The sequence below is a fragment of the Silene latifolia genome, chromosome Y (assembly GCF_048544455.1).
Source record: "Silene latifolia isolate original U9 population chromosome Y, ASM4854445v1, whole genome shotgun sequence".
NCBI classification, from domain to species: domain Eukaryota; kingdom Viridiplantae; phylum Streptophyta; class Magnoliopsida; order Caryophyllales; family Caryophyllaceae; genus Silene; species Silene latifolia.
The window spans coordinates 243,291,812-243,303,951 of NC_133538.1; the positions used below are offsets into that span (position 1 = coordinate 243,291,812).

The 12,140-nt window shown below is 37.5% G+C and overlaps 1 non-coding gene across 1 annotated transcript; it reads right to left on the reverse strand.

Annotated features, from left to right (window-relative positions):
• Positions 1 to 617: 617 nt before the first annotated feature.
• On the reverse strand, positions 618 to 729 carry LOC141635328 (small nucleolar RNA R71). The gene has a single exon (XR_012540025.1). It is a non-coding gene; the product is annotated as a small nucleolar RNA R71 (small nucleolar RNA).
• Between the last annotated feature and the right edge of the window lie 11,411 nt (positions 730 to 12,140).

Below are 12,140 nucleotides of genomic sequence, written 5' to 3' on the forward strand. Positions count from 1 at the left end.
GGGGAAGTTAATCTCCTCAAGGTTGTTCTAATTATTTTCGAGTTGTTTGATATTTTGCATGTCTAGGAGATCACAAGGTAACTTGTTACACATTGATCTTGAAATTGAAAGAACTTTGACCAACAATAGAAGACTTGCTAGAGGTACATTGAGAGGTATTGGAGAGATTGTGGACATTCAACCAAATAACATTGAGTTTACCAACCGTTTTTCAAGAGAAGGAGAGGACAGCCCAGTACAAAACCCACCACAAAATCAACCCACAATGCCTAAATTCTCATCACATTCCGTACCAACCGGGGAGAACCTGCCAAATGGTACTCCTACACCACAATATTTAACCGGTAATTTCATTGCCAAATCCGCATTCATACAACTAGTTGAGAGAAGTCAATTTGGAGGGATGCCTAGTGAAGACCCTCACTCACATATGGAGACTTTTTGTGACTATTGTGATGCGATTTCTCAAACCGGAGTTACTCAAGACCAAATCCGATGGGTCTTATTTCCTTTTTCTTTGATTGGTACCGCGAAACAATGGTTGAAAAGCCTAGACAAGGCTACTCTTGGTATTGATTCTTGGAAGAAATTGCCACTCGCTTTCTACAAGAAATTCTATCCTCCGGAAAAGACTAAAATCACCGGGTTCAAACAAAGGGATGAGGAATCTTTATATGAAGCATGTGAGAGATTCAAGGATAGTTGTCGTTCTTGTCCACACCATGGACTTAGCGACTGGTTCCTTGTGCAACAATTTTGGAATGGTCTATATGAAGAGTCCCGAAACATTCTCAATATGGGATCCAATGGTATGTTTACCGAAGTTGATGACAACCAAACATGGAACAAATTGAGGAAATGGCGGTCCATAACTCGCAATATAGTAGACCTCGGAAGGCCACTAAAGGAGGAAAGCATGAGGTGGATTCCATTACTCAATTAGGTAGTTAACTAAGTGCTCACATTGACACCATTAATTTGAAGTTTGAGAAGGCTATGGATAAACTTGAAGATGCCTCCAAATCACCCAAGCAACATGTTAATGCTATGGTGGCATCATCATCAATTCCAAGTGGAGTATGTGAGAGTTGTGGAACTTTGGGACATGACCAAAGTGAATGTAAGGGGAACAAGTGAACAAGTGAATTGTTTTCAAGCATACAAGAGTGACACCCTTTATTCCAACTATTACAATGAGAATACCAAATTCCATCCGAACCTTTCATACAAAAGCCAAAATTTTTTAGAACCCTCAACCAACATACACCCCACCTCCAATGAGAAACCAAGCTCAAATACCCATTTACCAAAGCCAAGGTTATCAAAATCAGCCCTCTTACAATCAATCCAATGACCAAAGATTTGATGTTCAAAAATCGGTCCTCCAAATGCAAAAGAATCAACACGAATTTTTCACTCAAATGCAAAAAGATAGCCAAGAAAAAGATATCACCATCAACAACATACTAGCTCACACAAAGATGTTGGAAAACCAAATGTCTCAATTAGCATCTTCTAGTACTCAAAGACAAAAGGGGCAATTAGCACCTCAAAGTAATCCCCCAAGACATGAGTCGGTGAGTGCCATCCATTTAAGGAGTGGTACAAGGTATGAAGGGCCAAAGAAGCAAATTGAGGAAGACATTGTGGAGGCTAGTGACAAGGAAAGAGTTGTGGAAATTTTTAAAGAAGAAGAACCCACCACCATTCAAGAAGTTTCAAAGAAGAAAAATGAAGAGAAGGCTAAGGAGAAAGAGCCTATTGTGATTAGACTTCCATTCCCAAGTCGTCAAGCTAAACCTAAGTTTGATGAACAACTTGGAAAGTTCATGGAGATTGTAAAGAACTTAGAAGTCTCAATTCCATTCACGTAATTGATCAATCGTGTTCCGGCCTATGCGAAATACATGAAAGATATTCTTACAAAAAAGAAATCCATCCGGAAGCTAGAGACTATTGCATTCACTAAGGTGAGTAGTGCTATTCTACAAGGAAGTTCACCTCCAAAGCTCAAAGATCCGGGAAGTTTCTCTATTCCCTGCACCATTGGCGATACTACAATCAACAAAGCATTATGTGACCTTGGGGCAAGTGTGAGTGTCATGCCATACTCGGTGTGCAAAAGGCTAGGAATGGGAGAAATCAAGTGCACTAATATCACGCTTTAAATGGCGGATCGATCAACGAATACACCTTTAGGGGTATGGGAGAATGTGCCCGTAAGAATTGGCAAGTGCTTCATCTCGGTGGAGTTTGTTATTGTTGACATGGAGGAAGATTCCAACATTTTTATCATTTTAGGAAGACCCTTCTTACATACCGTAGGAGCTGTGATTGATGTGAAGCATGGAGAGCTCACACTTAAAGTGGGAGATGAGACAATCACTTTTAACCTTGACAAGACAATGAGAGCTCCCCGCTTACATGAGCCATGTTTCATGATTGATCACTATAGCCGAGAAAGTGATAGGAAGAAGTTGGCATATCAATGCCAAGAACAAGCTATGGGTAAAGAATCACCACCCATATGGAAGAAGAAAGTGGATAATCTTTAAGATGCTCCGTCCAAAGAGCAAGGGAATTGCAACAATGAGAGCTTGAATAGCTCACCACCAATCATGACAAGAGAAGAAGAAGACCTCATTGGCCATGATAACAATAAAGAGGAGTTGTTTCCATCAACTCATGATACTATAGGGAAGCAAGCTAGTGAAGTATGTGGTCTATGGGATGACGAATTCGATGGGTTAGTCAATCTCTACATTGGCAATGCTATAGACCAAGGCTTTGGTGACCATCTTGACTCAAGTCACCACCATGAAGAACACAATGTGCAAAGGTCTATTGAAGATCTTTATAATGACAATGAACAAGCCTTCGAATACTTCTTCAAGGTGTTGGGCAACATCAACAACACCTTGGCTATGCCCCCTTGACATCTCATCTCAAGAGTGAGAGTTTGGTGGAGTCCTCCCTAAACCACCATTTATAAATATTCTAACCCCTTAACTTGCATTTTATTCTTGTATTGCATTTTTTTGTCAATTTTGGATTTACATTTGTACATTTTGATCAAGATTATCATTTTGAGAGAGAGTGAGAAAGGGACTTAAATGTTTCTTGATGTGTAGTGTTTTGACTTAGTGTAGGGATAGCAATTGCCTAGGCTATCCAAGCCTTCGTAGTGCACCCATAATGAAGACCAAGGGAATGAAGAAGAAATGACATGGGATATGAAAATACCCACGGGCAGAACTGAACCCGTGAGGTACAGAAATGATCCGAGCATCGCAGAGGGAACCCGTTCCTCTTGGATGAAATCCGAGCATCCGAGCAGTAAGACGCTCGTCTTGACAGAGCTGAAAAGAAAAATTTGGTACTGAACTACAATCCGAGCGTCTCTTCAACAATCCACTCGTCTCAGTCCAATGACGCTCGTCTCAATGAGAATCCGCTCGTCCTGGTTACATCAAAATTTGGGATTTCACTCTGACTATGAAAACGAGCGTCCCCAGAACAATCCGCTCGTCTCAAGCCAGAACCCGCTCGTCTCCTCCTGAAGACGCTCGTCTTAACACGGGTTTCATTTTCTAATGCTGCCTGAATTAGAATCCGAGCATCCCGTACCTAAACCGCTCGTCTCCTACTGCTAATATCCAAAAACACGGGATTTAAATCCCCCTTTCCCATTTCATTTCATTCTTTCAAAACACAAACACACATTCAAAACCCTCAAAACCCTCAATCCCTCCATCCATAAAACTCAATTTCCTCAACCAAATTCACCAAAATCAATCCCAAACACCCTCAAAACACAATCAAATCACTCCTTTATCAACAAAAAGCCATTCAAACATCAAAATCCTCAAAGATTGAATCGATTTTCTAGGGTTATAAGCAAATTTCAAAAATCCTAAATCGATTTAGGATTCATTGAAGCTTGAGGATACTAGAAGAATTTAAGCAAATAATTGGTTGTTGATACATACAAGGAGAAGAACAATGGCTAGGACTAAAGGTGGAAACAAGGCACCTACAAAATCAAATCTTTCAAAGAGGCAACAAGCTCTTCAAGCTTCCAGAGCTTTGGTGGTTCAACAAGCAAGAGTGGAAATTCAAGAAATTCTTCTTCCTATGGTGGAAGCTACTACTCCTATCCCGGTTATTGAGCAATTACATGAATATACGGAGGTAACTTTCACATCCGATTCTCATAGGAAAGCTTTTATGTCACTTGCTAAGAAATCGATTTTGCCCACCAAGTTTATTTTCTAAGATGCTTTAACCAAATTGCGTGTCCTTGAAAGAACCAAGAAGTTCTTTGAGTCTATGGGGTTGCTTACATTATTTGATATGCAAGAATTAACCTACCCCTCTCTCACCTTAGAATTTCTAAGTTCATTGAAAGTCACAAAGGTGGAGACTCGAAAGAATATTGAATTCCACCTTGAGAATGTGGATAGAAAGATGTCCCTTAATGAGTTTGGCAAGGTGTTCGGTCTTGAAAATGACTCAACTTATGTGAAGAAACCTTCAAAATATGATCCCGCCCCTTTGTGGAAAGCTATCACCGGAAGGAAATTCGAATCATTCCATGAGTGTCGTGCCCTTTATGTTCACCATCCGGGCATAAGGGTGTGACACAAGGTTGTGGGAAATACTCTTATTACTAGGAAGGGGATTAATCATTTCACCGAACTTGATTTCATCTATCTTGAGTCAACCTTGAATTACGATAAGAAATTCACCAAGAAATACAATGTTCTTCAACTCTTAATCGAAAGGTGGCTTACTATCGACCATGGTAAGGAGGGTGCGGCCTTTATAGTAAATGGGGGATTGGTAACATGGTTGGCAAAGCACTTGAACCGGGATTTCAACAAAGATGGGACTTACAAGCCGGTTAAGGGAGGCCACAACCTTGACAACAAATTTGAGTGGCTTACAAAAGATGCCAAGTCCTTCATTCTACCAAACAAGATTTGCCGACTCAATGTCCGAAGCACAAACTATCTTCTTCCACTCTCCGGTGAAGCCGAAATGATCTTGAAACAACATAGAGAGGCCATTGTTGAGCCCTCCTCCTCTATTGTGACTCCACCCTACCCGTTCACCTACCAAGAATTCTAACCCGAAGGTGTTGTGGTAGGTAACGATTACTTGACTCAATTAATGCAACACATGTAAACAAGCTTATGAAGACCGAGTGAATGCCTATAAAGCTCAATATCCGCCCCTCTTACACCTAGCTAGGCAAGGACTTCTTGACCCATCATGTCCATTGCCTAGTTGGGCGGATAGGGAAGTATTCTTTCCTAATGCTCCTAGGGATGCGAGCATGGGTGGTGAGGATATTGTTGTTGAGAGTGAAGAGGTTGAAAAAGTTGAAGAAGATGAAGAAGAAGAGGATCAAAGTTCAAGTGATGATGGTGAAGCCTCCGGGTCTATGCAGGTAGATGATGATGATACTAATGAGGATAATGAGGATGACGATGATGATGATGATGATGATAGTAATGTCGCCATGGACGACAATTGAGGATTAGCAAGCTTTTTGGAGGATGCCACAATCCATTGTGAGTTTCCTACACCTCCTTTAGATTTGTTCATTTCTCTTATTTTTAATTTTTTATCTTGATCAATTGTTTGAGTCCTAGCAACACTCAAAGGACTCCCACCTCGGTCCCCTTGAGGTGTCTTTTATTGTTCCCACCATGTAAAATCCAAAATGACAAATTTAGTTTCATGCATAGCATTCTTGTGCATGAACTTTCCCATTTTTGACATTAGCAATAGTGTCTCATTTGGTTTGGGGAAGTTCAAGCATAAGCATTAGGAGTTAATTCAAATTATGCTCTCCAACCAAACAAAAATCCATGCATCATATAGTGTAGTGTAGTTTGCATCACTTGCTTATATGTCATATAGTTTGCATTTAGTGTATAAATCATGCATTCTCATATAGCTTGCATAATTTCCTATCGTGTTGGCCATTGAGGACATTGCCCATACTAATGTAGGGATGGGAAATTCTAACATGACTTTTAAAACAAAAATGATAAAAATTGAAAATTTTTGAAAAAAACAAAAACATGTCTTTTTGTTTCATAAACATAAAAAATTGAAAAAAATTGAAAACCCTAAAAACATGTTCATTTCCTTTATAGTGTAGTCTTGTTTATATATTGTGTTTGTATATATTGTGTTTGTCTATCTTTTTTCACATTGATCGACTACGCCACATCCGAGACATGAGGATATTGAAGACCGCATGGTATGATCTTTCCAATCTCCTTTTTCCTCTCTATGTTAATGACTATGTGGCTTTATTTTGATTGATGCGGTATAAACAATGTGATTGTAGGATTGCATTTAGATTATTTAGCATACTAGTTGGTAGAAGTATATGCATTAAGTTGTATATATATGATAGTTGCATTATGGCATATAGTTTCATTTAGGAGAAATTTTGTTAAAACATCTATTTGGGAAGCTTGACAAGTGTATATAAGGCCCTTGTAGATACTTTTTCTCTTAAGACTTTGCTTGTTAGAATACTTGTAAAACACCCTAGGATGTGTCATGCTAGTATCCTTTGACCCATGGATTAAGGCCTAGTCAAGAGTACCTTGTGGTGTGATAACTCCTTGGCTACCGTTTATTCCAAGGTGACCCTTGAAACCATGCAACCATCTTCCATGTTCTACCACATTTTGTCATCAAAAGGGAATGAGCACAAAAATTGTTCAAAAATTGAGTTCAAGAATTGAAATGAAAGTCAAAAAGTTTGCAAATTGCATCAAAAGAAAAAAGGAGTAACAAAAATAAAAACTCCTATGCTTCAAACATAAGCACCCTCACTACAAATGGGGTAGCTTTGAAAATGTTCAAAATAAAATGCAAGAAAAAGTTGAAAGTTGTCAAGTATTGAAATGCCAAACATCAAAAGAAATGGCAAAAAGAATGTGTTCTCAAATGTCAAATGCCACAAGAAATTGGGGGGAAAAATAACAACAAAAGCAAACTCCCACATGAAACTCAAATACAAATGATCCCTTTATCCATCGAATCCACTTTTGTGCATGGTAGAGAGGGGACGATCCTTCTTCTTGTCTAGGCAAGAAGGGGAATTCCGCGATCCTCCAGTGTTTCTAACACCATAGGGAGTCTACCCTTGACAAAAGCATTTAACGATTGAGGACAAAGGTACCCTAGCTTGACACAACTTGGAGGTGATTTATTGCTACCCTTCTAGGCTTAGTAGTTTGAACAAACCATATCTATGAAGGAGTATGTACCCTTAGATTACTTCCCTTATAGATAATTTCCGCCACTTAGATGAGGAAAGTGGCTATTCGTTTTTGTAGATTCATCCATTACTTGTTTTGTGTGCTTTAATGCTTGGATGTGTCGTCATTTTGGCAAGCCCCACCTTGCCTTGCAAGAAGGCATCCTACCACTTGGTTGTCTTGTTGTGAGTTGAAGGGGCGGAGTGAGACCCGCTAATTATCTCGCATCGGCTATATTAGTAGGTTATTTTAAATAAAGGTCCTAGTTTTTATCACCTCTTTACTCGGGACGAGCAAAGGTTCGGTTTGGGGATGTTTGATGTGACTCATATTTGAGCACATTTAGTCCCCGAATTAACCTCGTTCCTATGCTTTATAGTGCATAATTGGGTCATTTACTATCCTTAGTTTCCCATTTTGCATATTCTTTGAGGTTTTGTCTCTTTAGTAGGAAAGGAGTGCTAACCTTGCATTTACATGGCGAAATGCAGCTAAATTGATCACATCTAATAACCAAGCATCAAAGAGAAGACGATACTAGAAGGCCTACATAGATAATAAAGTAAAATGGGAAATGACAAAAGGATCCTCTCATCCCCAGAATGATCCTCTCGGATTATGAAGGAAGAAAAGAAGAGAAGCAGTCAGCCGTGGGATTCGAGCGGATCACAGACGATCCGAGCGTCTTCCTTCACCACCATCCGAGCGTCCCGCAGCCAAGACACTCGTCTTGCAGCTAAATGATCCGAGCGTCTCCCAGACAACCCGCTCGAATCACAATCCAGAGAGCCCGTGCCACTTCCCAAGACGCACGGATCATGCCAAGACTAGCAAAACGGAGATGCTCATTTTCTTCGAGAGGACCATTTCCTCAACTTTTCTTAAGGACTTAATAATCATTTAAGCCCTTAGTAACCCTAATCCTTATACCTAATCTTTAGTATAAATACCCCATTGTACTACTTAGATTAGCATGCTCTCTTAATACTTTACTAATCAAGTTTTAATCATTCCTTAATCTTGTAATCAACTTTTAATCTAGTCTTAATACAAATCTCAATACTTAATCTATCTCTAATTTCTCTATTGTTCTTCATTTTATTTTGGGTAATTAGAAGATTATTTGGGTTTATTTGGAGGATTGATAACCATCCATCAATCATCAAGTACTTCTATTATTCTTTGCTTTATTATTTGGTATCATCTTCATAGGTATAATTCTCTCTTAACCTTGTTTAATTATTGTTAATAATTTTCATTTATTCATCATGTTTTGCTTTGCTAGTATGATTGACAACCTTGTTAGCATGTTAAACTTGATAATGAGTGAGTAGTTTCCTTAACTAGGGTTAATGGGGAATTAGGGGAAACCAACATGGGGATTGATTCATGATTACTAATATGTTTTCATAATTAATATGCATGCTTGTTGTGATTTCAACTTATGCACATGTTATGTTTGATGAAATGCGAGCCTATGAATCCTTGTATTTTTTACCCATCACCTATCTTTTCAATGAGACTTGTAAGCTTATACATCAACTCGGGTTTCATTAGACCATGCATATAATTGAATAGGAAGGACTAAGTCGACTTGTAGGTGTTGTACAATCTAATCGATTCGGCTCTGGGACACAAAACTTCTTAAGGATTGTAAGCTTATACACCAACTCGATCCCATCACAACAATAAGTGCTTGCATCTAGTAGAGAACATGTTTGTATGATCAACTCCCATAAATCCTCTATGAACCCATGACACCCTAGTGCTTTTAATCAATTGTTTACATCTCATTTTAATCACCTTGCTTGTTTTTATTACCTTGGTTTTATATTGTTTATTAGGTTAGTTGATCTCCTTTCTCAACCCAAATTGAGACACCCTAAGACACAACCATTTGCAATTGAAAATCCTACATCAATACCCGTCCCTTGGGATCCGACCTTTACTTACCTCTTTGCTAAGAGTAGTTTGTGAAGTTATAAATATTGTTTTGGTTAGGTAGCTTTTGACGACGAGTTTTAACCGACACCAACAAAGTAAAGGGTGAGTTTAAAGAAACTCAAACATAAATGCGATTATCATATATGAATAATCAATACACTATTACTAATTTATATCATATAATCTTTAGTGTACCTTTTACACTAGTTAAAATGCAATAAAAGCTTGCAAGTGGATATACCATATATCCATATATTCCAACTTTATTAATTGCTATTTCCTTCTTTTCAATGTTATTTCTAATGACATGAATTTATCTAAGTATATATCTAGTCTTCTTACCAGACTTGGGTTCTTTAACTTTAAAGATGCTCCCACTGTTATCACATAACTTGTGATAAAGTCTTTGGTAGAGGAATATACTCTCATTCCCTACGTTGACCATTTTATCACAATTTACTTAGATTCCTTTTGTAGAATTTGCAATGGTCGAAACTAAAACACTTTTCTAGTCTCTTACTCTTAAGTCAATAAAAAACAGCCTAGGATTTGAACAAATCCTTATCGGTTTGGAAACTGAAGTTTGTGCAACCCTTCAACACATAACTTAGTTTATCATCCAAACAGATAAAAGAATCCCTAATTCTTCTCAAGAATCTCAAGGATGTTCTTTAAGGCTTTCACAAGCCATCATTCGAATTAACTTGTTATTGATTTATTATGCTCTAAGCATATGTTACATCATGGCATGTGATTTTGTTGGCATACATGATCGTTCTAATGGCGGAAACATTAGCAAACGATTTCATGCGATTGACAACTTAATAGGTTCAGTGAAGGACTATGACTCCATCATAGCAATTCCACTTTCGTCAACATGAATAACCTACTCAACCTTGTTGATGTTAAATGGATATGAAAGATCTTATCATCATAAGACTCTCAACTCTATGCCAATATTCTCTCACATAGATTCAGAAATCTAGAATACATCGCACCTTTTCCTAGTCTCCCAATCACTCTTTCTCAGAAAAGAGCATTGGTACATTATTCTCAATAAGTAATATGTTATCAACATATAAGACATGGAAAAATAATTCTTGCTCCAACTTAACTTCATGTATAAACATGATTCTTCAATCATGTGAATGAAACTATTCTCAATTATCACATGAACGAAAAGTATAATCCTTTGATGCTTGCTTAAGACCATTCTAGGATCACTTAAGAAAGCTACGCATAATATGTTAGGATTCTTAGATCTTTATCTCAGGTTTTGTGTTCCAAACACATCCTTCTCTAAATTCCCATTTTAGAAAAGTGAATTTTTAATATCATTTGCCATTCTTCATCAAAATGAAATGCGTCAATTCCTAACATTATTTATCTTAATTAACATCTTCATGTCAATTTATGCACTTAGGTACTCTAAAGCTCTATTTACTTTTAAGGAGACCCTCGCCTTAAAGTAAATCTACTCTTGAGTAACAATTTTTGTATTGTAATGCTATTGCTCATTTGTAACAAGGACGATTTGGGACAAGGTCATAATACCATTACTTTCGAAAAGCAATATTTTAACAATAAGACATGTGTGCTATACTCCCACTCTATCTTTATAGATTACAGTTCCATTACTTTTACAAAGTAACACATTAACCATAAGACATGTTTGTGATTATAGTTCCATTACTTTCACAAAGTAACACAATAACTATAAGACATGTTTGTGATGATCCAATCGATACCATACTTTCACAAAGTAACACATTAACCATAAGACATGTTTGTGACGATCCAATCTACTCCCACTCTATCTCTTAGAAATACATCTATCTTCTTAAGAGATAGCTTTGTGAGTTACAAACATACATATGGTGGAGTATTAGAAGTTTCTCTAGATTGACGCATTAGCTCATAAAAGACCAGCTCTATCATGGCAGCTTGATTCATGTTATATGCGAGTCTGATCCATGTCATATGTTAAATAGATTCTCTATTTCAGTTATCTCCTGGGTTGACCATTCGTTTTTAATAACGTGCCCGTTTGGGATTGTAAATTCCCAAAGTTGAGTTCGATAACTCAAACCGACTCATATAGTTTGATCTTATGGGTAGTGACACAAGGTCATAATTCATATTTAATAAATCAAATTCATTACTTAGATCTTTACCACTACGATCGGATCGTAATGCTTTAGTAGTTTGTTCAATTGGTTCTCTACGTCATTTAGAAATTGTTTAAATTTCTTAAATGTTTCACTTTATATTTTATTAAGTAAACATACCCATATCTACTTTAATCATCGGTAAAAGTGACGAAGTAGTCATAAATTCCCGTTGCGGTGATCCCCATTGGAACACATACATCGGCATGTATTAGTTCAAACAAATCACTTGCTTGTGTTCCTTTACCACTAAAATGAGTAAGAATCACTTTGCAAAGGAGACAAGATTCGCATATTCCATATGATTGAAAATCAAATGGTTCAATAAATCTAGTCGACACTAGCTTTTTAATGCGTTTCTTATTTATGAGACCTAATCGACAATACCAAATGTATAAATCATCTGGATTACTTGTTTGAGTCTTTTGGATTGTATTATGTAGATATCTTTGCTTTAGTTGGAAGTGTCTAAAACATGAATATCATTAAGAGAAGTGACTTGGCTCCCAGCCATGTCAAGTTTCAAACAAAATACAAACGATTGTTTTTGATGACGAAAGAAAAATCCTTCCATGTCTAACATACAAATGGAAATAATGTTTTAGACAAAATGGGTACATAATCACCATTATGTAGATGTAATTTAAAATCACTTAGCTAAGGCAATCACAAGGGTTCCCTTTGAAATGGCGGCTACTCTAGTTCCATTTGCGAATTCGAGATTCATGTTACCCTTGCT